Source organism: Myotis myotis, unplaced genomic scaffold, assembly GCF_014108235.1.
Source record: "Myotis myotis isolate mMyoMyo1 unplaced genomic scaffold, mMyoMyo1.p scaffold_m19_p_6, whole genome shotgun sequence".
Classification (NCBI taxonomy): domain Eukaryota; kingdom Metazoa; phylum Chordata; class Mammalia; order Chiroptera; family Vespertilionidae; genus Myotis; species Myotis myotis.
The window spans coordinates 57,650,615-57,676,825 of NW_023416368.1; the positions used below are offsets into that span (position 1 = coordinate 57,650,615).

Here is a 26,211-nt window from a genome sequence, read left to right on the forward strand (position 1 = left end):
TAAAATTACAGTTGACCCTTGAACAACACAGGGGTTAGAGGTCCCAACCCTTGTTTATCTGAAAATCTGCATATAACTTCTGACTCCAAAAATCTTAAGTTGTCCTTCAGTATCCACAACGGATTGGGTCCAGGACTCCAAGTGGATACCGAAATCCAAGGATGCTCAAGTGGCATAGATCAACACAAACAGTCAGCCCTCCACATCCACAGCCGCAAATCAAAAACAGTGCAGGTATTTATTGAGAGAGAAAAAAAACCAGTGTTAGTGGACCCACACAGTTCAAACCCATGCTGTTCAAGGGTCAACTGTATTCTAACGAACAATGCACTCCCATTTTCTAAATGATTTCTTCAATAGTAAATAAAGATACCTGAATAAAACCAACGTACTTTTTAAATAACCATTTTTATTCAAAATTTTTTAAAAAATAGTTTGTTTAAAAAAAGTCAGGAAAATGTATAGCAAATTACCTTTAAATATACATTTTTTTCAAAAGGAAACTGCAAAAAGACTTGAGTAATGACATCTCAAGGACAAGTATACATAGTCTACTCGGATATTTGTTTGGAGAATACAGATTTTTTTAAACAGAAATTTAATTTATATAAAAATGCACACCTGTCACTTTAATGAAAACTAAGTACTTTATGCGAGAACGTAATAGAAGAGCAAATTTATAGTACACAAATGACTACTACACCAAGGCCAGATGGAACACAGTTACCAGGTAACTAAAGGACAGAACTCAAGTAAGCTTTCTGTTGCTAACTAACAAGGATCCCCTTTACTCCAGTTTCCTATAACATGTTCATTTCCTTTGGAGTTCCTACCAGTAGCACCATTAATCTTCCTATTTTCACCAAAATTCTGCTTATGGTAATTTTGGTATTTCTCTAAGAATCTACACGCTTTCTTCACCATGATCCTTACATTCTTCTGAGTCTCTAACATCTTTAACATCCATTTCTACCAATTCTATGTATAATGATTTAAGCAGTCTCTAAAATGATACTTTTTCTCTGTTGCACTCCTCACTTCCTTTAGAGGCCTCACCAGTAGTGTTTAACATCTGTGTTTCAACCAACAGTACATTCAGGGCAACCTAGAATTTTTCTATCATGCTCCTCAAAATTCTACCTGCTACCTAATTTCAAAGCCATCCCTATGTTTTTTGGTGTTTCTTGCAGCAGCACCCCCACTTGCAGGAACCAAAATCTGTATTTTCTTCCTATAGCTGCTGTTATAATACTGCAAACTTGGTGGTGTACAACATGAATTTATTATCTTATAGTTCTTGAATTAAAAGTTCAAAATCAGTTTCACTGGGTTAAAATCAAGGTGTTGGTAGGCCAGTGTTCTTTTTTATAGGCTCTAGAAGAGAATCTGTTTCATTGTCTTTTCCAACTTTTAGAAAGCTGCCTGAATTCCTTTCCTCAATTTCAAAAGTGCATCACTCTAAACCAGCGGTGGGCAAACTACTGCCCGCGGGCCGTATCCGGCCCGTTCGGCTGTTCTATCCAGCCCGTGGAGCCGAAAGAGCGGAGGGTTCTCTTGCTCTCCCCTCCGCTCCTTCACCAGCAGCAGTGTTAACATGGCAACGTCGGGAAACATGGCCCTCGAGTCAAAAAGTTTGCCCACCCCTGCTCTAAACTCTACTTCAGTCTCCTGTCTCTTTCTTCTGCACTGATGATGGCAGGGTGGTATGCAGGGATACCAAGAGGAGAGGGGATGGAATCTGTGTGGCCCCATCCCCACCCTTGTCCTCTCTTTCATTTGGCTGTGCCTAAGTTGTATCCTTTATAATAAAAGTGTAATTGTAAGTATAGAGATTTCAGTGAGTTCTGTGAATCACTCTAGCAAATAATCCAACATGAAGGGTACATGTAGAAATCTCTAAATTTGTAGCCAGGTCAGACAGAAAGTAGAGTTGCTGGGAGATACCACCTGTGGCAGGTGTCCAAAGTAAAGGCTAGGAATCTTGCCCTTGAACTAGTAGGGTATTACACTAACTATGGGTAGTTAGTGTGTTAATTGAATTGAATTGAATTGTAAGCACCCAGTTGTCAGGTAATTGATATAGGAACATAGATACTAACTGTGTAATTTAGGGAAGATTTCTGGTTAGAAGGTAAAGGGTGGTAGTATTCAATTTCCAAAGGATTTCTCCACCACATCTATCCTCCCCCCAAAAAAAGAGAAAGTTCAGGAAACTTTTGTAATTTGATGTTTAAGATAAATTTTCTAAGCAGATTGACAGAGTAGTCAAAAATAAACAATACAAGTGATAAGGTATATTTATTTTCACTTTTAAGAGTTTCTAATAAATTTTCCACAAACTTTTTGAAATTTTTAACTCTCAAAATAAAAGATATATATCAACTTAAGTCAACTAAAAAGAATGATCCAGATGTGCATGATACAGCATACCACAGGGACACTATTAGGAAATCAACACATCTGGGCTCTAAGCCAAAGTATATGATATATCATTAAACACTGTATCAAAAAACATTTTCAATTCTTTTTTACTATCCAGAATATATTCTATAGAGTTTATATTTTAACATAAGGTTTTTAATCATATTGGAGCTAGAATTACTAATTTTAATAACAAATGAATCCAGACAAGTCAAAATTCCTCAAAAGCAAGGTCTGGAATAGTACAAGCATAGTTGTACTATGTGTAAATACATGTTACTGTATAAATAAAGATGTACTATACTTACTGAATTAAAAAGTAGCCAGTCATCCATGACAAGTAACAACACTAAACAGAAAATTTTTAGTTTATTCTATTAATAGTGTAAGATAGTGATATTCAACCATTTTCCCCCCAATAGAACTCTTTCCAAAGGAAATGTTACTTCTTTTAAAATTGCTTATAGTAACAGTGAACTGACAAATAATTCCATGTTTTTGTTTATCTTTTCAATGGTTCTCTTGCTTCCAGAGTTTCCCTCAGTAAATTTCCAATGCTTGGCTAGCCCTAACTTCTGTCTTATGCCACTGCAACTACAAGCGGCTAGTATGCACCCTAAGACAAGAAAGCCAAAAACATACAATTCTTGCCGAAACCGGTTTGGCTCAGTGGATAGAGCGTCGGCCTGCGGACTGAAAGGTCCCAGGTTCGATTCCGGTCAAGGGCATGTACCTGGGTTGTGGGCATATCCCCAGGAGGAGATGTGCAGGAGGCAGCTGATCAATGTTTCTCTCTCATCGATGTTTCTAACTCTCTATCTCTCTCCCTTCCTCTCTGTAAAAATCAATAAAATATATATATAAAAAAAGAATCTCAAAATTCTATTAATGTGGATTAAAAATTCACAGTCTTGATTTCCATTCCTCCCAACAAATTAAGGCCTTCATCTCATCACACAAGAATTTAGAGTACAACCACCTTCCAGTTTTCTCTCCCTGAACCCACACAATACTGGAGAGCACTCTCTCTTGCCTGTGTACTACTTTTATCATTAGAAAGAGTGTTTTCTGTGAAAACCAGAAAACGTGTAATCAGAAACCTCATTTTAACTTTCGACTCCACCACTATCTATGAAACCATAAGCAAATTATAATCTCTGTGACCCTTATTTCTACCATCTGCAAATAAGAGTATCATCTGCCTCATTAGCTAAGCTTAGGACCAAAATATGATAAGTAATGTTAGCAAGTGTAGACAAGAGTTTGCCACAGATGTTACAGGGCTGTGACATGAGAATAGGAGAATGGTTAAAATCATTACCTAACCAGAACAAACTGAACAGACTGGGAGACTCAGATAATGAGTTCATTCACTGACTCAACAAGCATGTATGAGTTCCAACAACATATCAAGCATTGTACAAAACAAATTTTTCAGGATGAAAAATAATAATTTTGGGTGCTGAGAATGTAATAATTGAGGGAAAATAGATAATGAAGGAAAACATGGCATTTATAAGGCATCACAAATTTGTCTTAATTCACATAATGAAAACAGGCCATATTCTAGAAATGTATAATATGATTAGGAGGAGCAAAGAGCAAAGCTTCAACCCAATGTGTACTTAAGGGGTGTATAAAGAAAGAGCAATAACAAAGAAAACCAATGTGTAGTCAGAGAGATGACAGAAAGCCATTTAAGTAAACTATCACAAAAGACAAGGGAGAATTGGCTGCTAAGAAAAAAATACCAAGTGCTGAAAAAGGTAGGGTAGGATGAGAAATGAAAAGACACAGATTTAGTAACTGGAACTTAATCTTATCTTGGGAATGATATAGAGCATTACCCAATGCCTATCTAGCTATTTTGTGAGAAAAGTGGTTTACTTTCACTTGAGAAAGCAGAACTCTAGTAGAAACAATAGGCAAACTACAGAAGGTGGTTGAATAAGAGTTAAGAAATTGGACACTTAGCATGGACTATAAATCAAATAAGGTTGGTGATAATGAGAAGGATTGTCAAGTAGAAGTAAGGCATTTTTCAAGATTAAGTGTGATAAGGCAAACAACCCAGCACAGAGCATAAGGAGGGGGAATACTGGAAATAGCAAAATTCCAGTGAAGGGAAGAAGGATCAGATTAAGAATACAGATGTACCTCAATTGCAGGCTGGATTTCCAATCAGGGCGAGTGCGGGAAGCAACCAATCGATGTCTCTCTCTCACATTGATGTTTCTCTCTCTCTGTCTCTCCCCATCCCTTCCACTCTAAAAATCAATGGGGGAAAATAGACTCAAGTGAGAATTAACAAACAAAACAAAAGAATACAGATGTTCATTTTCTAAAAGAAATATTTTATCTTTGGATAAAGATAAACTAAAGAAAGAAAATCTATAGCATATAAAATAAAAAAGTAGTAAGAAAAATAGGGCTAGGATCACTTGAGGGCAGTGGAAAGGTTTCATATAATATTCAGCATGAAATAGATAAAAAAAAAAAAAAGATAAGGCTTACCAGGAAGCACTGATGCTAAACCATAAGGGTAAATGTGAACCTCTCAGAAGAGTACCATAAACTGACAAAACTCTAGTACAGTGGCCAGCAAACTGAGGCTCGTGAGCCACATGTGGCTCTTTGGCCCCTTGAGTGTGGCTCTTCCACAAAATACCGACTTCTGCGCATGGGCCACGAAGTTTCAATCGCACTGTACGTGCGTGCCTGCACGTGGTATTTTGTGGAAATTAATAAGAATAACATTTAGATGGCTACTAGATTGAATGTGAGTCATGCTGGATTTTTTTCATTTAAAAAGTGATTTCTGAAAGAAAAGGCTTTTAGGAAAACTTCACTGCATGATGTGGTTGCCACAGTATACTGGGAGAAAAGGGAGTCAATAGTACTTTTCAATGGTCTTCAGACATTTGTGCAAAAACAGTGTGACATTTAGAATAAATATTAAGTAAATAGTGAAATATCCTTTTGAGGAAGAATAGTTCTATCCATACAAGCCTCACCAATCCTGACCAATAGCTCTAAGGCAGTGAAGGCGAACCTATGACACGAGTGTCAGAGGTGACACGCGAACTCATTTTTTGGTTGATTTTTCTTTGTTAAATGGCATTTAAATATATAAAATAAATATCAAAAATATAAGTCTTTGTTTTACTATGGTTGCAAATATCAAAAAATTTCTATATGTGACACGGCACCAGAGTTAAGTTAGGGTTTTTCAAAAAGCTGACATGCCGAGCTCAAAAGGTTTGCCATCACTGCTCTAAGGTGTATTATTGATCAGCAGATTAGCAAACTCTAGGATGTGTGCTGGGAAGCTGCTACCTACAAATAGTATAAGGCAGCCCCTATTGACTTTAATGACAAATTATTAGTTTAACTAAAGAGTAAACTTTACCTTTGTAAGGAAAAGGGGGTATCTGCTAATATTAAACCCCCATCTATATATATAAAAGCCTAATATGCAAAGTGTCCCCTCAGGAGTAAGATTCGGAGACCAGGAATTCAATCACTTGCTATGACATGCACTGACCACCGGCGGTGATGCAGAACGAAGGAAGGCCCCTGCCAGCAGCTGGAAGGAAGGCCCCAGCCGGCAGCCAGACGGCACCGATCGGCCCTGATCGCAGGCCAGGCCTATGGACCCTACCCATGCGTGAATTTTGTGCATCGGGCCTCTAGTTTCAAATATAAATACTCAAAGAGAATATTTGCTCAATAATTATGTTAATAAGCATACAGAACAAGAGAAGGGAAAAGGGAAAGAATGCACAAAAAGCATTTTGCCTTAATTCAGTCATAAATAGGTTATCAAAATCCTCTTAACCACCATATTTGGCACATACCATAGGAGGACGTAACTCTCTCAACTAAATATTTTACTTATTTTTTATCACAATGCAAAATTTAACACCATCATGAATGGTATAATATCAGTTTTTATTTCCTTTTCCATTGTAAAATGTCCATGGATAGTATAGTACAAACTACAAAACCATCAATGTGAAGAACAATATTACCCATAAAATGGGCACTTAAGTGATTGTTAACCAATGGACACCATGATTTAAAATCAACTAGGAAGAAGATTATCAATAATCTTAGCTCTATAAAATTTCATTAAAATAGATTTTGGTTATTACTAGTTAACACTGAATATTGTTAGACAATACAAAAGATAGAAACAAAAATAAATTTCCCTAATAAAAAATACATTTATTACACTACTAGAGGCCCGGTGCACAAAATTTGTGCGGGGGGGGGGGGGGGGGGAGCCTGCACCCTCTCCAATCTGTGATCCCTCTCACAATCCAGGACTGCTGGCTCCCAAACGCTCACCTGCCTGCCTGCCTGATTGCCCCTAACTGCTTCTGCCTGCCAGCCTGATCACCCCCTAACCACTCCCATGCTGGACTGATTGCCCCTAATTGCCCTCCCCTGCTGGCCTGGTCGCCCTCAACTGTCCTCCCCTGCCGGCCTGGTCCTCCCAAACTGCCCTCCCCTGCTGGCCTGGTCACCCCCAACTGACCTCCCATGCTGGCCTGGTCCCCCCCGCAACTGCCCTCCCCTGCCATCCATCTTGTGTCCACATGGGGGTGGCCATCTTGTGTGTTGGAGTGATGGTCAATTTGCATTTTACTCGTTTATTAGATAGGATATTACAACACCTTTGCCCTTACATAGAATGCCAATGCTACTAAGAGTGGCCACATTCTACTGTTAACTTAAACAAAATTATAGATCAATATATCCTGAAATATGCCTTCAATTGATGAAAGCCATATTATGATAAAAAATAAGAAACTAAAATAGTCCCATAAAATTTTAAAAGCATATACTTAATAAGGCAGAAGAAAATAGACATATTCCAAATGTAGGTTTACAAAACATTGAAATATTATTACCTACAAATAACCTGTACAAGATTAAAATCACTAAGATTCTCAAAATCTATTGTCTCTTCACAGGAAAGATTTAAAAGAATTGTTAACTATGCTTAGCCTAAAAAGCAATGGTTTTATTAAGGTACAAAATCAAATACACAGCAAGTACCATGATAAACTAAAGTATTAAATTCATCTCCAGTCCAAAAAAACTAAATATAATTCATAAGACTAATATCAATAAACATATACAGAGCTAACGTTTTCATGGTAGCACCTGGGATCAAAACATAATGTTTTTCTTAAAACAATTAGCTGAGGAATCGAAGCACAAATACAAGAATAATTGCTTCCTTTGGGCTTTGGCTGTCAAACACAGGAAATGCCAATGCTTTATAGTCCTGTGATAATTAAAATCTTGTCACAGACCTAGACTACCAACGAATATTTATTTAAAAGTAAATTTACAGTGTGACACCAAAAGTGCAGCAACAAGAGAAAAAAACAGATAATTTGGACTTCAAAAGACACCAGAAATAAAGTGGGAGAAAGTATTTACAAATTATATATCTCATAAGGGACTAGTTTTCAGAATATGTAAAGAATGCTTACAATACAATAAAAAGTCCAATTTAAAATTGGGCAAAAGATTTGAACAATTACCCTAAAAACATATATAAATGGTCAATAAACACATGAAATAATGCTCATTAGTCATTATGGAAATGAAAATCAAACCCACAATGAAATACCACTTCACATCTATTAGCATGGTGAAAATCCAAAGAAGACTGACAAAACAATTATCTGTGAAAGTGTGAAGTAACTTGGAATCCTCATACACTGTTGGTAGGATTGTAAAATATTGCGACCATTTCTGACAGTTCCTCAGAGCTAAACACAGTTACTCTATTACCATGCAAATCCACTCCTATAAGTACACATGTAAAAGAATGAAAACATGCCCACACAAAAAACTTATCCAAAAATGTTTCTTGCAGAAGCGTTCCTAATAGCCAAAAAGTAGATATAACCCATCAACTGATGAATGGATGGATAAATGTAATATACAAAGGGATATTTTCTGTCCACAAAAATAAATGATACATGCTACAAAATGGATAAACCTTGAAAATACTATGCTAAATGAAAAAAAGCCAGATATAAAAGGAAAAATATTGTCTGATTCCAATTAATATGAAATGTCCAGAAGAGACAAACCGATACAAACTGAGAATATATTGCGTAGGGTGCTAAGGGCATGGGTTTTAAGAAAAATAGATAGTTATTGCTAAAAGATAAAGGGGTTTGGAGGGATATAAAAGTATCTTAAAATTAGATTGTAATGATTATTGTACAACTCTGAATACACTAAAAATTATTGAATTGTACACTTAGGGATGACTTTTCTGCATATGAACTATATTTCAAGGAAGCAGTCACTAAACATAAATGAATAAATTTGCAATAGGAAAATATCTATATATATAGAACAACCAGTCACTATAACATGCACTGACCATCAGGGGCGCACATGGAACATGGCTGTGGTGGGATAGTGGAGCAGGTGAGCGGGAGCGCCAGACCAAGGCAGGGCGCCAGTCGCTGTCATTGGGGCGAGCCTCTGGTGGTTACTGAAAATTCTTTGCTCCCGCGTGCCGTGGTCCTGCCCAGTGCTTGCACCTGCTGCCAGCACCAGCCCTGCTCGCACCAACTGCCAGCACCAGAGCCACTGCTCACACCTGACGCCGGCCCCAATCACTGGGAGCCATCAGTGGGTGCGAGTGGTGGCTGCCGGCCCTAATCGCCCCTCCCCCTGCTCCTGAGAGGTGATCGGGGCCGGTAGCCGCCTCTCGCACCCGCTGTTGGTGATGGCCCCACTCACACCCGCTGCTGGCACCAGCCCCTCTGTGCCATCAGCGTATGGGAGCAGCAGCAGCAGGAGTGGGGCTGCCGGCAGAAAGGGGCCTGGGGCCGTGGCCGGAGGGGCCAGGCAAGGGCATGGAGGATGGGCCAAGACCTGCCCCTGTGCCCACTGCAGCCTTGCAGCCCACAGTTCCTTTCAGGGTGCACGAATTCGTGCACTGGGCCCTTAGTATGTCATAAACATATATAATGCAAAGATGATTACTTCCCTCAGACTAACTCAAATACATATATCAATGAGGGGGAAAATGTCAATAAATTACTCTTTTCTACTTAATACATCTCCAGATATCAGTTACTACATTTTGAAGTAGTAAAAATTTGTTTAAAAAATTCTTGTAACATCGTTTGCTCCTAAAAATATTACATTAATTATACAATAAATAGAGTAGTATAATTGTTGAATATTTAAGCATCAGTTATTATTACAGAATTTTAGAAAAATAATTTGGTTGAATATTTGTTTCAAACACATTATAAAGAATAATAAAAGAAATTAATGTTTTTTATTAAATATTTCTTCATGTAGCTAGGAAATTAGAACTTATGGTTTAATCTTATAAAAAGGTTAAAACATTTTCCCTTTTCATTCAAAAACACATTATTCCAACCAACTATATGTTTCAAGTGTACATGAAACATTTGCCAAAATAAGACTTAATTTAAAAGAATTAAAATAACTAAAATAACATACAATATATAACATAATAGAATTAAGCTAGAAATGACTAACAGAAAGATACCCCTAAATCCCAACTATGGAAATCCAAGAATACATCTAAATACCCTATGGATCAAAGGAGGCTCAAAAGAAATTAGAAAATATTTTGAACTACATGAAAATAAAAATACAACATATCAGAAATTAGTGGGATACAAAATAGTGTTTAGATGGAAATTTTATAGTACTAAATGCCTATATTAAAAATAGGAAAGAAGGGAGTAAGACTTTTAAGAATATCTTTTTATATAATTTTGACTGTTAAGAGTTTTACTATACTAAAAAAGAAATGAAATTAAATCAATGGGGCAGCTAAAAATACAAGCAAAAATAAATGAACCTAAGTGTTTATCAAATTGGTGACATAAAAAATATAATTAATAAAATAACTTATGAGCACAGTACTTTTACATACTCTCATTGAGATATATTATATGGAAAAAACTGCATAGAAATCTTAAACTTTCGTTACTTAGTGGCATTCGTGTGGCAATTCCAATATTATGTCATGTATACTGTAGGACAGAAATGAGTGAACATATATTGATGTTATTCTTAACCAGGATCCTCACTGTGGGAGAAGAGAGATCCAAATATGCAACAGGAGGAAAGAAAAACCCTTAAAAGAGAAGAACCCTTTGGTACTGGATTGGGATTACAAATATTAGTGTAGGTGGTTTTTAAGTATTTCCTTGTTTTGTCCAATGAAAAGAGCCCCTATAAAAGCAATGACATTCATCCAGTAATACAGAACACATCCTATATGGAGAAATAGCTATTTCCTAGTATAGGGTAGAGGAAGCATAAGGTAAGAATGGAACATTTGTTGTGCCACGAAGCAAATAAGTACTCTAAAAATTACAGGACATATCAAAAAGATATAAAAACCAGATTGAATGAGTTCCTGCTGGCTAACTGTCAATAATTTGAGCCTTCAAAAGAAATATAACAATAATGGGTCTTACTCCACTGAATAAAAGAATCCATGAGCCCACAATGATAATGAAAAAAGGAGGGTAGAAACTCTTCCTTAGAGAAGAATGCCAGTTGATATATGTGTGAAGAATATCAGAACTAGAAAATCATCATTTTGCAAGCATCAATGTAATCAATGATTCAGACAAAAATCAACAGTGTTAAAATCATTGAGTGGAAGCCTGTTTAGAAACTATTTATTCAGCCTCAAGGCATGTATTAATTACCAAAGAAAAAAAGATACCTTTACAATGCAGAAATTTGGCAGCACTGGCTAAACCAAATAATCCAGCTTAACATCACAAATAATGGAACCAATAATAATAAAAGCATAATATACTAATTAGACCAGACGTCCTTCCAGACAACCTTCCAGACGAAGCCAAGGTGGGCAGAAGCCAAGCCCCTTGCACTAATTTTGTGTATCAGGCCTCTAGTTAGTAATACTGAGATTAAAATAAGCAAATTTTAAATACTTATATCAACATGGATAAATCTTAAAATGAACATTGAGTGAAAAAAGCAAATTACAAAGGGATGTAAACAATGTAATACTATTTACTTACATCTTAAAAACAAATCAATATTATTTACTCTTTTTATAAATGTGTGCATAAAAGTATAAAAACTTAAAGGATACCTTCAGTTTAGTAATTATGTCTTGGAGGGAGGCAAAAAAATTAATTAGCAATATTAAAGTATATTTTCAATTTAATTTAAAAGTTCTAAGACAATTATAGCAAAATGTTAATATTTGCTTATTTTGACAGTATGGATACATGAGCATCTTATATTCTTCCTTGTATTTTTTATATTTTTAAATATTCCATCATTTAGAAATTTAATTTTTAAAATGAATTGCTGCTATACAAATCTTAGTTCTGTAATTCCTGGTATTTAAAACTATTGCCTTGAAGAACTTTAATTTAGAAACAGGTTCCCAGTAACCTCTTCTACTTTAATCTCTGACATTAATGGACAGAAGCAAATCAACACTTCAAAAATGATTCTATTAAGCAAAATGCATTTCATTTACTTAAATAAAAAATAACCTGGAAGGCCATATGAGGGGCATTACACCTTCTCTAAAGTTTAATATTTCCTGCCTTTTATATTGCTCTTAATATGTGTCACCATTTGAAGAATTAAAAGTTTATCCATTCTAATAACTCAGTTTTTTCAATCACTTAGACCTAACTCTACAAAACCATCCTATTAAAGTTATTATTTTATTTCCAATTAATAAGTCTATTTTTAAAACCTACTAGTGTAAAATCAGTACACACACAAAAAAAATTTTAACTCAAATTTTTTAAGTGATTTGATAACAAGTTAGTTCTTTATCACATTCCCTTTAATGCTTTAATCTATTTGTGAAAACTTTCTATTTTCTGCTTAAGAGAAGGTCAACGGCTTTCACTTCACTACTCTAACATAATCATGAATTGAAATAAGAACTCTTAGCTCTTTGGACTGACAAAGCTACCAGTATGCCTAAGCCAATAAAGCGATTCGTTCATTAACGCTGCTAATAAAGCAACCTTTTGTTAGTCTATGAAACATCAGAAACCTCAGAGACTCTAACTTTGCAATTTTCCCATTTTTGCCATAGGAATTTCAAAGTTCTCTTATGTGCCATCTACTTTAACAAGTAAAACATAATCATTCTAAAAATTTGTCCTTCCACTCTAGGTAATTTAATAGCTTAACACATTAGTTCCAACTTCAGAAAACTGTTCCTAGATGAAACTACTTATATTTTATTTAGTTATTCTCTTTTGTTTGTCCATAGAACCAATCTGTCTAGAAATTTCTGCCAACTTCAAATAAACAACTAAAGGAATAATCCCTATAATATTCTCAAAATGAAAAACAAAAATGTTCACTTACCCAATCAGCATTAATTGATCAACTATAGTAAGCAAGGCATGGAAGATACTATGAAGATTAATACACAGTCCTTGCCCTCAAGCAACTCAATTTAAGAAAAAAGATGGGCATTTTTTAAAAATGACTGTAAGGAAGTTTTTAATAGTGTTTAATAAATATAGTAGCATGATACAATTAATTGAACTGAGACAAGATAAAAAAATCTTCAATGAGGAGATGTTTTTAAGCTAAATAAATGAAAGTATATTTTAGGCTTAGAGAATAGCTTATATGTAAAACAAGATAGATAAAACATGCTAAATTCAAAATTTTTAATTAATTTAGTAAGGCTGGAATGTATTGTGCATATAAGAAATTTGTAGAGAATGTCTGTTAGTGCTTAAAGAGCCACATTTGCCCTGCACTCTAGAATTTGGACTTTATTCCATGAAATGGGCACTCATTAAAAAGTTGTAAGAAAAGGTATGTGGCGCTGGGTTTTTGTGTGTGTGTGTATTTTGTTTTGTTTTGTTTTTAGAAAAGTCACTCATGAATGCCCAAAAGCTTCTATTTTCAATAACTTCAGATCCACAAAACAGCTAAGTCACTTGATCAGTCCTGCAGCTTAGGAAATAGGAGAACCAGGACTCAACCCTGGCTTGAGTCTTCAACACTCTTAATACTATAATATGCTCTCTCCCAAGAAGAGACAACAGTTAAAAACAATCATAACAGCCCAGCCAGTGTGGCTCAGTGGTTGAGTGTCGATCTAGGAATCAGGAAGGCATGGTTAGATTCCCAGTCAGGGCATATGCCAGGGTTGTGGACTTGATCTCCAGTAGGGGGCCAGGAGGCAGCCAATTGATGATTCTCTCTCATCATTGATGTTTCACTCTCTCTCCTTTTTTGTCCCTTCCTCTCTCTGAAATAAATAAACATTTTAAAAAAATCATAACAGAAATCTAACTACTTTGTTAAACTGCCCAAGTATTCCATGGATATACAAAATAGCAAAATTCAAAAGCATTCCCTTCCCTTCAACACCTTTAATTTGTATTTGTATTATAGATAATATGTTCAGTGGTGCAATTACAACCAAGCATTTTTAGCAATCTATTATTTATCAGTTCATAACTTCATTTGGAAGTGAGGCATATCAAAGTTTAAAATATACTCTATCAGTATAAAAAATAAGAAAATAGGGAGCCCTTAAAGATCATCAGCCCTGATACTAAACATCAAAACTAATAGGCAAAGGAGAAAGCACTTTAGAGAAGAGGAAAAAAAGAGGTATTCAGAGTAATCTTTATAAGTAGGAAAGGGGTCTTTTATTGCATAGCTTCCATGTAAGAAAATAGCAAGAGCTGTAACCAGTTTGGCTCAGTGGATAGAGCGTCGGCCTGCAGACTGAAAGGTCCCAAGTTTGATTCTGGTCAAGGGCATGTACCTTGGTTGCAGGCACATCCCCAGTAGGGAGTGTGCAGGAGGCAGCTGATCGATGTTTCTCTCTCATCGATGTTTCTAACTCTCTATCCCTCTCCCTTCCTCTCTGTAAAAAATCAATAAAATATATTTTTTTTAAAAAAAGAAAATAGAAAAAGAAAATTATAAAACTCAAGAGCATTTGAGAACCAAGTGGCAGGCTTTTTGGACATGGTTCAAGATCAAAGACACAATATTATTTCTCCTTTTTTATCAAATGCCAGTAAAATAAAAAAGAATTACTACCTATCAATCATTCTCTCACATTCATAACTTTTTATAACATACTGACTAAAGTATGCAATAATAGCTCTTCAATTCTTATCTATATATCTCTATATATAAAACCCTACTATGCAAATAGACCAAATGGCCGAGCAACCCAACAACCGAATAACCAGTTGCTATGACATGTGCTGACCACTAGGGTGCGCGCATGGAACATGGTGGGCATCAGCAGCAGGAGGCAGAGCGTGGAACTTGGCGGGCATCGGCTATAGTGGGATGGTGGAGCAGGTGAGCGGGGGCGCCAGACCAAGGTGGGGCGACATTCGCTGTCATCAGGGCAAGCCTCTGCTAGTTACTGAAAATTCTTTGTTCCTGCACACCATGGTCCCGCCCGGCACTCACACCTGCTGCGGGTGCGTGGTGCCGGCCCCAATCACTCAGAGCTATCAGCGGGTGCAAGTGGCAGCTGCCAGATCCGATTGCCCTCAAGGCTTCTCCACCTACCCCTGCTCCTGAGGGGTGATCGGCGCCAGCAGCTGCCTCTCGTACCTGCTGCTGGTGACGTCCCCACCCGCACCCACTGTCGGTGCCAGAGCTGCCACTCACACCTGGTGCTGGCACCAGCCCCAATTGCTCCACGCTGTCAGCAGGTGCGAGCAGGGCCGGCGCCATCAGTGTGTGGGAGCTGCAGCGGTGGGACCGGGGCTTCCAGCAGACAGGGAACTGGAGCCCACAGCAGGAGGGGCCAGGCAGGGGCGTGGAGGATGGGCCAAGACCTGCCCCTGTGCCCACAGCAGCCTCGTGGCCCACAGTTCCTTTCAAGGTGCACAAAGTCGTGCACTGGACTCCTAGTATCTTTAATACGAAAGAAAAAACTACAACAGCACAATCATCCAATAGAATTATTATGCTAGTCATTAACAGGGCAAAAATAAATATACTCTGCTCTCTGAAAACTGGAGAGATTGATGTGAACTAATCAAACAAATAGATCACAAATGTGATAAAAGCCATGAATACACATAACAGGGGCATTTAACCTACTGAGTGTTTGAATGAGGAAAGCCTTTCTTTCAAGGAAGTGACCTTTAGATTGATATTTAGAAAATGTTTAAAAGTTAGGAGGGATTTAGGAGAGTGGCTGATGGGGGAAGGGATCGTGGAATTAAGGTGTGGTTCACAGGGTAGGACAATTATATTGGCAAAGTTTTATTAAGGTGGTGGTGAGAACATAGGTGCTATGTATGTGTGTTCATAACATTCGTATTAAAAAAAACTTTTTATGTTGAAAATTTCAAACACAAAATAAACAGAATATAATAAACCCATATGTATCCATTACCCAACTTTAGCAATCATCAACATCTTGCTATTCTTGTTTCATCTGAACCCTCCACTCCCTGCCACCCAACTTATTCTCATGTTTTAAGGTAAAATTTACATACACTGACATATACACTCCTTTACCATACTACTCTGACAAGTACACTCCTGTAACCTCTACACTTTTCCACTTCAGGAAACTCTCTTATGCCCCTTCCCAACTGAGCATGAGCACTTCCCATAACTAAAGAACTAGCCCATTGTTCAATATTCTTTTTACCACAGATTAGCTTTGCCTGTCCTAGGACTTAATATAAATGGAATCAGAGCATACTGTGTCCAGCATCTTTCACTGGGTGAATTTGTGAGAGCCATCCATGTCACTGGCATGCAAGTCTTTTCCTGTTTATTACTGAGTAGTATGCCACTGTATGAACATATGAAAACTTTTTAACCACTTATCCTATAGATTGATGTTTGGGTCGTTTCCAGTTGTTAGCTACTATGAATAAATCTGCTCTAAACATTATTTTAAAAGGCTTTTTGTAGACATGTTTTCATTTCTCTTAGGAAAACACCAAGGAGAAGAACTAGAACTGCTGGTTCCAAAGATAGGTATAATGCTTAAATTTATAAGAAACTGCCAAATGGTTTTCCAAAGTGGCTCTACCATTTTCTACTCACACCATAATAAAGGGGGACTACTGTGTGCTGCTTTCCATAGATGCTGGAACTATCATCAAAGTACTTCTCATTACCTTGGTGAATGAAGTATCTCCTAGACCTCTTTGTGGATAATGGTGGGAACATGGAGAGGTGGGGATGGTCTCATTGAAAAATCCATTCCATCAGTCCTACTTCCCTTAATCTTTTGAGTTCTTCCTCTAACTATACCATGAGTGTTTAGGCCAGTGATGGCGAACCTATGACACGCGAACTCATTTTTTTGGTTGATTTTTCTTTGTTAAATGGCATTTAAATATATAAAATAAATATCAAAAATGTAAGTCTTTGTTTTACTATGGACGCAAAGATCAAAAAATTCCTATTATGTGACACGGCACCAGAGTTAAGTTAGGGTTTTTCAAAATGCTGACATGCCGAGCTCAAAAGGTTCGCCATCACTGGTTAGGCATTTAACATCATTTAATATAGATCAATGCTGAAAGCAATCAAGGGAGCAAACAATACAACACATCCTAGCTGCTTGAGCAAGAATACTGAATCCAGAATCTCTGGTAATTGCCCCATGCCAGTATACGGAGCCAAATGCAAAAAGCATGTTCCCTTCTCATCATCAGAACCCATTTCTCTACATATTCCTGAGGTTATTACTAAGATGTTAGCAAAAATCTTTTAATGCTGATAGATAATGCTTTTCTTCTTTTTTTGCCTATGCAAAGGCAAAGCATGTTACAATATGACTCCAGTTAGAGTTCTGTAAAGAACAAGGATTATTGAAGGGGGTAGGAGGAAGCTAGCTTCCTTTGAATGGTAACGGTCATAAGCAAGATTGTTATAGGTCTTCAAAGAAGACAAGGAAAGACAGCTTCTGTCAGCAAGAAACTTCATAGAGTTTGGAGACCTGTAATATGTTTCCATAATGCCCTATATAAAGTAAATTTATTTAAAAGATTATTAGCAGCAATAAATATGGCCTATGTCCAATAAGGGGCATCTATTACATTGCTTTCCATCTCAAATTTTCTTAAAATTAAGCAATATAAGATTTTTCTATTATGTATTTAGTATGAACTGTCACAAAGATGAGGCAGCATTATGGTATTCAAATGCAAGAGCAATTAAATTTGAGCCTCTAGAGGGCAGCATTTCTCATTGGATAGACAGGTGAAATGCAGGATAAGAAGTTTCTTTCTGTAAGATGCCTCCGTCTTTAATATATCATTGTGCATTGTGAATCTTTAATAGGTCATTATTATGTATACAATGTTCCTTCAAACTTACTTAACCACAGAACCCTTTATTCAAGAATCATCTCTAATGACTACTATAGAATGCATTTTGGAAACAATCTATTGGGCAAAATTTTCTCAAGACAAGTTGTACTTCCGTCTTCAGGGACTTACTCTTCTAATTTTTAAAACAGGTCTTGAGACATCTCCCTGTATTCACAGATCATGACTAGGAATGAACAAAACCTGGTAAGAGCATTCATCTATTTTGTGGAAATCAGAAACATGCAGAACTTATTGCTTGGCTTGCTCAAAAGACAATAGCAGATACAGGGGCTGGCAAAAGTAGGTTTACATTTGTGTAGAAAAACTGATCTTGTCACAGTATCAAACAACTGTAAACCTACTTTTGCCCACCCCTGTAAATAAATGAAAAAAGTTTGGTGCTCTAAATAGTTGAGATATGGACTCTCACAACTTAAAAAACCAAAGGAGTTTAAGTATATTTAATAAAACATTTTCCTATTGATCCAAATATTAAATATTTGAACACCATTAACAATCTTTCCACAATTCATGTCAACTGAAAGTCCATTTCTAATCTAAAGGACTGTTGTAAACCTGATAAGAGCCCCACAGATCTCTATAGATAAAACATTCTTAATTTTACTTGTGAGAAGGGATTTAAACAAAATTGCACGCACCTTTTTTTTTTTTGGTCTTTCACCAACATGATAAAAAGTTTTTAGAATGTAAACATTTTTCCACTCTTCAAGTATTCTAATAACAGGGGGATCAAGCCACGGTTTCAAATAAAATGTGTGTGTCCAAATGCTTTTTTAATTACTAAATATCATTTTACCCATAAACAACATGTTAAACGTTTCCTATTTATTTACTTACTTACTTACTTACTTATTTATTAATTATTCATTTCCTTGTTAATGCTTCAGGACTATAAGGCATGCTACAAAGAAAATAAGCAGCTTTTTCCAGGGTTCTTGATTCAAAAGTCTTCTTGGGACTCTGCCTGTGACATTAGCATTAACAAAAAATATTATAATCCCTAGTCCCCAGTCTCCAAAATACTTTAAGAAAATATATAACCAACTCTCAAAGTTTTAATTTCCAGTCCTAGAAGTACAGTATACTAGTGTAACCAACCAATACATTAGCCATTAGCTGCATGTGAACCCTTGAAATGTGACTATTGTTAATAAGGAATTGAATTTTTATTTAATTATAATTACTTTTATCTAAATATAAAAACTGAAGCAGTGTAAAATGTCCTTCTGCTAAAGATAATTTTATTGTTTTGGTGAGTCTACATTTCATTGTAATCACTGCACTGCACTGTATATGTAGAAATATAGCGACTCATTTCTAGTATTACACAGAAATAAAACTGATCTAGTCAGTATCAATTAACTATTCGGCTGAAATTTTCTTTTCTACACACTAATGTAATAGCAGTGCAATATATTTACTTAACTTTTTGGCAAATAAGTTGCAGTGATGCCTATGTAAATTAAAATTGGTAACTAAATAGAGATACTTTTTCACTTTAATTTTAGTTGCTTTTAAAATTTTAATATTTTGAATATAATTAAGTTACTTTCTTTAACTCTGAAAACAAATGGACAAAGGAAGTGGTAGAGAAATTTTTAAAATTAAAATGAAGGTATTCTATCTATGCAGCATCAAGTGGAGATTTGGAAACTACTAGCACTATGGCCAGAACAGTGAAGTGAGACTGAAAGATATTTTACTATTAATGACAATTACAATTAGCTGTGGCAGAGCAAAATACAAAAGATGTTTCTTACGTAAAACGTTTTTTCATTATAAAGGATAGAATTGTGCAAACTGGCTATAAAAATGACATAAAACAGTTGATAAAATTTAGAGTTGCTTTTCAACTTATACAATGTCCTTTGGAATTTGATGTTAATAATACTGAGTTGACACAAGAGTTAGTGAATTTGCTTAATTTGAGTAGCGTAGATTTGAAATTAACAAACTTTTACTTCAGAGTCTAATACATTCTACTAAAAAAGCACAAATTAGTTTTATCCATTTGGGTGCAAATATTGAAAGAAAGTTATTTTTGGTACTTAATTTGAATATTAAAAATCATAAGAATGTTGGAAACAACTTAGGTATGTGAATCTATATTTCCAACCACAAACTATGAAATCTAAATGAAGATCAAGTATTTCTGATGAAAATTTAGTGACCAAATTGAGATCTAAAATACCAGGTTTCCAAGAATTAGTACCCCCAAAAAAGTAAAATATCTCAATTATTTTTATATTGATTATCAGTTAGAATGATATGTTTTGGATAGATCAGATTAAGTAAAATATAATTAATTTAACCATGTTTTGCTATTTTAATGAGGCTACTGGAAATTTTTTAATTAATACAGTATGTGGCTCAAATTACATTTCTGTCACACAGTGCTATTCTAGACAAGATTAAGGATGAACATAATTAAGTTTATCCTTATGAGCAGAGCACATTCTTTAGAACATTGTTATCAACTACTGAAATATCACCTTGAAAGTTCACATTATGATTGTCTGTCACATTACATGCACAACACACAGGGAATGAGTCTCAGCAGCAGAATATAAATTTGCCCAAGGAAGATTCAATGATATACTATGTTTTGCAGCATTTGTGCTACAATAGCTTAGTCTTTAAAAAAAAACTAAAACAGGATGAAACCATTCTCTAGGAAACTACTTGTAGAATATTATCGGCCGGAAATTATCTATATATATAAAAGCCCAGCGACCAGCATGGCAGGACGACCAGAATGACCGGTGGCTATGACACACACTGTGGCAGCCAGCCAGCCTGGCCCCCAAATGGCCTGCAACACCCCGATCGGGGGCAGGGCGGCTGGCCAACCGCCTGCAGCCCCTCCCGCCCCCCCCCCCCCACAGGCCCGGCCTGATGGGCCCCCAGCGGGGTGAGCTGGCCAGACCCCACCCATGCATGAATTCATGCACCAGGCCTCTAGTATAAAGATAAGGAGAGTGGTAAAATTGGGTGCTTATTAAGAGTAAAGATGCAAACCATATGAAAATAAAAGAAATAGTGATACTATAATAGCTAAACATTCCAATTTTTTGGTAACAGGAATAGGCATCTCATTTCCTATCCTTAATTCCTAAGGACATCATAATGTTGGACTCACACAAAAATGAGAATGGCAAAGCAAAACTATAGCACTTTTTTTTAAGTTAGTGAACTGCAATTTTTCAGAAAACAGAAACAAGTCTTATGCATCCTCATGCTTTCCACAGAAGGCAAGAGAGTATCCATCACGTGATACTAAATTTATTTCTTTAGAATTTACTAAGTGCAGCATGTTTAATGCTTAAAGTGACTTATAATTTTGGTTTTATTAAGACCAAAGTGTAAAAATAGCACTTAAAGTGCCTAAAGGGTTTTTTTAAGTAAATCAACACATGAGAAATATATATTCTAAACAGCATGATACATAAGGATAGACATATATACCAGTGGAACAGTACTGAAAGTCCAGACATTACATCATACATCTATAGCCAATTAGGCGCCAAGTCCAATGGAAAAAAATCGTTTTCAACAAAGTGCTGGGACAACTGCATTTTCACATACAAAGGAAGGAATAAATACCATATACAAAAGTAAACTCAAACTAGACCAATGAACTAAATACAAGCTAAAATCACAAGCTTCTTCCAGAGAAACACAGGGGTAAATCTTCATGATCTTGGATTGCCATGACCATGGCAATGGATTCTTACAGATGCTACCAAAGTATGAGCAGTCAAAGAAAAAATAGGTAAATTGGACTTTATCAAAATTAAAAACAAGTGTACATAAAGAGACATTACCAAGAAATTAAGACAACCTACCAAATGGATGAAAATATTTATAAACCATATATCTGATAAGGGATGAATATTCAGAATATAGAAAGAATTCCTACCATATAAGAACAAAAAGACAAACCCAGTTTAAAAATAGGCAAAGGACTGGATAGACATTTCTCCAAAGAAAATATATAAATGGTCAATAAGCACATACAAAAAATGCCTAACATCATTAGTTATTAGAAAAACATAAAGCTTCCTAAAGTACTAATGCAGAAAAAAAGTCTGGAAATCTATTATTTCTCTCCAAAAAGAAGTTGGCATGAGTCCTCTTCCCTTTTGCTCATCAAGTGCAATCTACATATAAAAAACCCTAATATGAAAATAGACCAAACGGTGGAACAACCAAACAACTGGTCACTATGACGTGCGTTGACCACCAGGGGGTGTGCACAGAACATGGCAGGCAGGCATTGGGCGTGGCAGGATGGTGGAGCAGGTGAGCAGGGGCACCAGATCAAGGTAGGGCGCCAGTCACTGTCATCGGGGCGAGCCTCTGGTGGTTACTGAAAATTCTTTGCTCCCGTGCACCACAGTCCCGCCCGGTGCTTGCACCTGCTGCCGGCGCCAGCCCCACTTGTACTCGCTGCCAGCGCTGGAGCCGCTGCTCACACCCGCTGCCAGCGCCCAGTGCTGGTCCTGATAGCTTGGCGCCGTCAGTGGGTGCAAGTGGCGGCTGCCAGCCCCAATTGCCCCTGATGGCTTCTCCATCTCCCCCTGCTCTTGCGGGGCGATCGGGCGGGCAGCTGCCACTCACACCTGCTGGTGGTGCTGGCCCTGCTCTCACCCACTGCTGGCACTGGCCCCAATCGCTCCACGCTGTCAGTGGGTGGGAGCAGCAGCAGTGGGAGCAGGGTTGCTGGCAGAGAGGGAACTGAGGGCCACGGTGGGAGGGGCCAGGTGGGGGCACAGAAGATGACTCAAGACCCACCCCTGTGCCCACTGCAGCCTTGTGGCCCACAGTTCCTTTCAAGATGCATGAATTTGTGTACTGGGCACCTAGTATGAATATAACAGAAAGGACAGGAGCTTATTTAAAATCAGAAACATCTGGATTAGCATCCTGATCCCTGCACTGGTGGCATGATCATGGGCAATTACTCAAATTTCCTGGTCCTCCACTTTTTTATCTATAAACAAAGTCCAAAATATCCATAGCTTCCTTTTTCCTGTTTATATTTCCTTATTTCTTTTTTATGTTTACCAGTATAGGTAATCAAATTTCAAGTAGATACAGCTTTTGATCCAGTAATTTCACTTTGGAGAAAGTATCCTGCAGAAAATAAATAAGAAAGTTCTCAATGTACCATTTATATGAAAATATCAAGATATATTGTGAAATAAAAAAAAATCTGTATACTATGTTCTCTTTTTTATAAAATGGAAGAGAATACCACTAAACATTTCTGTGAGGGTGTGTGTGTGTGTGTGTATGCATGCACACATAAAAACATTCTGGAAATATTTTTAAGTACTCTTTATGTTAAAATATTTCACCTTTACTATTTCAGACATGTTAAAAGGAGAAAAGGACTGACTCTATCTGGATAAGAGGAAAAATAAAACTGAAGCCCCAGAATAAACAAACTGCTAATAGTGTTAACCAGAAAATGAATGATATGAATGAGTTACATGTATCAAATGTTTATTCAAATTAGGTATTTTTTCATATTATATGAAAATGAATAGATCTATGTTTGACACAATGAATAAATCCAGAAAAAACAATCCTCTTTGTTCTATTTAGTGTTTCTCAGTACTCTGTTCTAATACTTGCCTTTCTAAGTCTCCCGAATATGTACATATACATATACAATATTTATAAACATTCATTCATTCCTTGGTTTGTCAATGTAGATCTTCATTCTTAAAATTTTAGATCATTTTAAAATGAATTGGATTGACAAACGTATCTATATTGTCTACATAATCTATCATTCACATATAGCACTTATTTTAGAAATACTAAGAAACACCACAATGGAAAAGAAGAGTGAAAAGAAAAGTGGCTTGAGGTCACACTTTGTAAAACTTTTAATGCAAATTAAGTATTTTCTATTATGCTGTATGAGCAATAAATAGCCACTGAACATTTGAACAAGAATGTGAAGAAACAATGTTCTTGGAGAATAAATGTGATCTCAAAAGCTGGGGGATTATTCATACTGGCCAAAAATTGGAAGCAACCCAAATGTCCATCAAGTGATGAATAGATAAACAAAATGTGGCATCTTCATACAATGGAATACTATTCAGCCATAAAAAAGAATGCAGTACTGGTACATGGCATAACACAGAAGAACCTTGAAAACACTGTGCTGAGTGAAATAAGCTAAACACAAAAGGCCATATATTGCATGATTCTATCCACATAAAATGTCCAAAATAGGCAAATCTATAAAAACAGAATAGATTGGTGCTTGCCTGAGAACTGCGGGGAGGAGAAATGGGGACTGCTAATGGAAATAGGGTTTCTTTCAAGGCGATGAAAATGCTAAAGAATTAGGTAGCAGTGATGCTTGCAAAATTTTGTCAATATACTAAAACCCACTAAATGGTATACTTCAAAGGGGTAAATATTCTGGTATGTAAAGTTATATCTCAATAACAAAGAAAGCTGAGGGAATGTGTAAAAGACTGCAGTCAGGAAAAATAGAGAGCAACTATAATGGTTTAGCAATGAGTACATAAAAGCCATCAGGGCTTCTATTGTTAATCCCAATCCAGGGAGCACCATTCGGGGTATTGTGCTCCAGAAAGCACCCCTCACAGATAATCTGTAGACTGGATATAGCCTGGGAAATAGAAATAATTAAATTTAAGCAAAGGAGCAAAAAAAAAATTAATGTGACTGAATATAAAGAGGAAGGAATAAAGAACAAAAAAAAGAAATCTATTTTCTCTTTGATTGAAAATGAAACATTCACAAAGAGGAAATTCAACAAAAGTTAACATTTGTTATCTTGAGATTGAGGAAATAAGGTCAATTTGTAGTCTCTTATCCAGAGTTTTTGAAATTTTCAACAATGACATTACTTATATAATGAGGGAAATGTATAAAAATGTATTTAACTTTATAAACAAAAAACTTTGTATGACAACCATAAAAATCATCCTGAAACACCAACACCCTAACCCAGTGGTCGACAAACCACAGCTCGCAAGCCACATGTGGCTCTTTGGCCCCTTGAGTGTGGCTCTTCCACAAAATACCACGTGTGGGCGCGCACGTACAGTGCGATTGAAACTTCGTGGCCCATGCGCAGGAGTCGGTTTTTCTATTTTGAAGAAGTGGCGTTAGAAGTAGGGGAGGTGTCGGTCAGGCGACAGGAGATGCGGCGCAGGCTGGCCACGGGATACGCAGCGTGGGGGAGGTACATTGTTTTGAGGTACGTTCACTGAGGTAGACCCCTTCCAACTCTCCCATCCACACTCGTCTATCTGAAACAAGTATACAAGACCAGTGTGGATGGGAGAGTTGGAAGGGGTCGACCTCAGCAAATGTACCTCAATCAGACTGAGGACGTTTTTAGCAAAGGCCAGCTTAGGAGTACCCTAATTAAGTTAATAACAATGTACCTACCTATACAGTTTAAGTTTAAAAAATTTGGCTCTCAAAAGAAATTTCAATCGTTGTACTGCTGATATTTGGCTCTGTTGATTAGTGAGTTTGCCGACCACTGCCCTAACCTATTGGAGAGTTAAACATTATTCAAGCCAATTTCCTGAAGAGTTCATATATTACTGTCTCTAATTTTTAAAAAACTTCATAATCTACATCTGCACTGCCCAATGTGGCAGCCACTAGCTAGTGAACACTTGAAATTTGGCTAAATCCACATTGAGATGTGCTATTAAGTGTAAAGTATGAATCAGACATCAAGGTTAGTGCTAAAATCAGAATCTAAAATCTTTAATAAGTTTTCATAGCTTTCATATTGATTTCCTGCTGAAATTATAGTTTGGATATGTATTGTTTAAAAAATATACTATTAAAATTGTCACCTGTTTCTTTTTAGTTTTTTCAATGTAGCAACAAAATCACTTAAATTTAGTTATCTGGCTTGCATTACACTTCTGCTGGACAATGCCATCCTAGATGGCAGCTAAATGAGCTTTTGAGAGCTTCACTTGAGTCCTCCCGTGGTCCCTTTTCCTCATGCTCCAGGAAGACTCTTCCCAGAGTGTTTCCTCCACTAGAAAACACTGCACACACCAAGCAACATGAAACAAGCAATAAACATAGGAAATGACTAGAAGGGAAATCTTTTATGTTTCCTAAAATTCAAATTGTACTATGAATCTTATTAAGAAAACCTGAGATGATTACAATTTGAGATTGTCTTGGGGGTTATAACTGTCTTATAACAGGTGAAAAACCTCAGATAGTAACAATGTAAAATTTTTTAGGAGCTTGGAATTGTAGTTGAAAATTATTTCCGCTTATGGCCCTACAAAGACAGTAAGTAGAAAAGTGGACGAGGAAACTAGCAAGAACATACAAGGGTTAGGAGAGCCAACTCTGAATC

At 36.6% G+C, this 26,211-nt stretch overlaps 1 protein-coding gene across 4 annotated transcripts in view; it reads right to left on the bottom strand.

Moving 5' to 3' along the window:
- FBXW7 (F-box and WD repeat domain containing 7) overlaps positions 1 to 26,211 on the bottom strand; it is a 177,659-nt gene that overhangs the window by 131,921 nt on the left and 19,527 nt on the right. The window contains exon 1 of one of the 4 annotated variants that reach the window (XM_036313005.1): positions 18,669 to 18,687. The exons of the other annotated variants lie outside the window; for them this stretch is intronic. The gene's annotated coding sequence lies outside the window, so the exon portion shown is untranslated. Of the gene's footprint in view, positions 1 to 18,668; positions 18,688 to 26,211 lie in introns of those variants that run through there. 4 annotated transcript variants of the gene reach the window in all.